Source organism: Nyctibius grandis, chromosome 2, assembly GCF_013368605.1.
Source record: "Nyctibius grandis isolate bNycGra1 chromosome 2, bNycGra1.pri, whole genome shotgun sequence".
NCBI classification, from domain to species: domain Eukaryota; kingdom Metazoa; phylum Chordata; class Aves; order Nyctibiiformes; family Nyctibiidae; genus Nyctibius; species Nyctibius grandis.
In genome coordinates, this window is record NC_090659.1 from 55,093,149 (window position 1) to 55,096,347 (window position 3,199).

The window sequence follows — 3,199 nt, forward strand, 5'->3', positions numbered from 1 at the left end:
TCTCATCTAGGGTGCCATTCCACTCTATTAGGGTGCAACAGCCACATGGGAGAGCTACAAAGCCATGCCTGTATCTTTTCCCCAAAACGCCCATGATCTGGGTGGGAAAATACATTGCCTTTCACATTGTCTGCATTTAACACATGTATGTAAAACCAGCACTCTCACACGTTAATATTATTAAAAGATACATGGTTCAGTGTTCCTACACAATTCACTGTTTTAAATTTACTGAATGTGATTCTTTGCAAAGATCTCTCTGCCCTCGCGAGGGATGGCGAAATGCCCATAAATGCAAAAATACTTGGTGGGCTCTTATAAAAGCCACCAACACCAATGCCACAGAGTGTAAGCAGTGGTGAGGGGAGAACCTCTGCAGGTCCTTTATGTTCCCCCCATTATTTCTGCCCCTTCCCCTCTTGCAGCAAGTGGAGGTGAGCCCTCAGGAACAAAGTCAGGCTACACTTGCACTTGTGTCAAAAACTGAAGGAGGACAAGACAAAGTAGGGGAGTAAAATCTCTTTAAGCAGCCACAAGATGTTTGAGCAGGCAAGCCAGTGAAAACATCACAGTGGAAACCAATGTTGGGAAGCCACGCCAGGAGATCCTTATTTTTTCAAGCAGATGGGCATCACAAGTTGGTCTTCCTCCTCTGTGAATAAGCAAGCGTTTGCAGCACAGCTCTGCGGCATCTTCTGAGGTGATGGTGCTACAGCACCCACATTTGCACTTGTGGAAGGAGCACTGACTGCCGTATAAATCAGCATATAGCAAAGAAAAAATTTCTGCTGGGAGGGCTTGAATGCGCACAGTCCAGTAAATTAAAAATACACAGTTCATTTCATAACACCTCAGACCTGGTTCCGCATTGTTATTTAAATGATGTATTAAGTAGGTATGTTTAGCACTTGTTACATGAAACTTTATAATTTGCCTTGTTCTGTACAAGAGCTACGTTGATTATTCTGACAAATTACTGAGGGAATAATACAACATAATCCTCCTGTAGGTAGTTGAGTAATGCAGTTAGTATTTTTCTTCTTCATGAAAATCAAAGTTAAAGGTTAGTGGTTGCAGATCAGTCAGAGCGACATACTTTTTTTTCTTTTCAGAACTTGAAAATTGCCTGCTTATGGAAAAGTAGCATATTTACTAATCCTAGATAGCTAATCGACTCCCTTCTTTTACAAACATGTGGTAGCTAACCCAGCATACAGGAAAGAAAGACACATTTGATTGCACTGTTCAGACTTCATATGTTTTGCAAACAGGGTACCAAACATATGAAAAAATAAATTAGTTCTATGTAGGTTATCTGTTCTCCACAAGATTAAATAACAGTGTTATTAACTTCAAGAATAAAAGTTGCTGCCATACATAACATTAAAAAGAAATCAGTATGTAATATATCCAGGGTCTAAGGCTAATATGAGTAAAACCTATTCATTTTGACATGTACCAAAATGATTTATGGACATAACTATCCACACAACACAGAAGTACAGTTTTTAGATCATCTGGACATACTTTCTGTCAACAAGAGGAATCTTAAGAGGATCATAAAGCACAAATTAAGAGACTACGTGGGAAAAGAAGGCTAAGTCCTATGTAAGACACATATTCTTCACTTCTGAAGAAGGAAAATCATCAAACCCAAAGAGCAGAGTGAGAGAAAAAGGATTCTGTGATTTTACTTACATTACTATCGAAGAGGCAATAGTCATTAACATTCTTTGCACTCTTCAATTTTCTTTCTGCTGCTTAAGACAAAACACAAAAAATACTTTCCACCACAACCACTCAGTTGTTCTTTTCAGTGCCTCTTTGAGCTGTCTGCCTTTTTACTGAATGGACATGAGTAGGATATAGCTGTGCTTTTGTGTACATACTTTTCTGCTGAACTTACCCTAAAAGAAAGGGTACAGTCATATGGGGGAAAAAAACCCAACAAAACATTAACCTCCTGCCACTTGGAAAATCTGAAACTGAAATATTGCCATGAAAAATAATGTTTTAAATGTGTTAGGCAGATTTGTAGAAGTGCCTTAGAGAATATTCTCATTGTGTGTTACGAAGGAAAATATCAAATTATCTCCATATGCAATCCATAGTCAGTTTTTTTGCAGGCATTACAGCTTCTCTGGGGTATAGTCCTTCAAAAGTTAAATAAAAAATGCTGATATCCTCTTCTTTTGTCAGAAAACTCCTTATACTTTCTTAGTAGCAGTAACTTGTGAACAAGTGAGTTTGATTCAGATCCCAATGAAATACCCAACAAATGATGATTGTAATCCTGAATGCTATCTTTGCTGCAGAAAGGTGAGCTCCCTCTACACTTGCTTTCAGTGTGATATGTGTGCGCTGCAAAACCTCCCTTGGCTTTCTCTGGATTTTCTTTATCTGCGCAGACTGGGGGAAGGCATAATTTCCATCTCACTTACAGCCTCTTGATAGGCCTCCCAGGGACAGTTTTTCCCTGAATGGGTTATGAATGTTTGTTGCTCTCTAAAGAAATGAGACATTTCTCTTTTCCCTCTGCCCTATGCAGTCAGTGCGAGCATGGGGGTCTGGCATCAGAAGTACATCCAATAGGTTAACTGGTTTAGCTGTGTGTACAGCCATCTCCATCTGCACTGACTTCACAGCCACCATAAGGCCCCCTGTACAGTTGGAAGTCTGAGCCTGCGTATGAATGGGAATTAAAGTCTACTCTAGTCAATGACTGCCCAGCTCAGAGTAGCAATTACTTCATTCTTGAGAAGTGTGAAAATCCCATGGAGCCATGAGAAACGCTGCATTGTTCAACTGGCTGCTCTGTACATGAACAATAGAGGCTGTTTCACAATGCCAGGTTTAACAGTTAAATAAATTCATTAAAAAAGAAGTTACAGTCTAGCATATGTGGCATAAGAGACCACCAACAAATTCTGACAGTCACACCCACAACAATACATTTTATTTCTGCCTAAGTATGTCCTTTGCACCTTTCATCAGCTAAGCCTTTTTTTTTCTTTCAACTATTTGCAAAGCAGTAATAAATACTCAGGCTTAGAAAAGAAGTATTTCTTATGCCTGCTACTTAATTACAATTTATAGACTCAAGACTAGATTGGTCTAAGATACATTTTTCAAGTATTCTCTTCTTGTTTATAGTATGACAGTAGTACGTTATTGCACATTGTTTCTGAAGGACTCTCTT

The 3,199-nt window shown here is 39.0% G+C and overlaps 1 protein-coding gene across 1 annotated transcript in view; it reads left to right on the plus strand.

Annotated features, from left to right (window-relative positions):
- The window catches only part of LOC137677742 (pinopsin-like), a 99,010-nt gene that overhangs the window by 92,935 nt on the left and 2,876 nt on the right, over positions 1–3,199 (plus strand). The gene's annotated exons all lie outside the window — the stretch shown is intronic.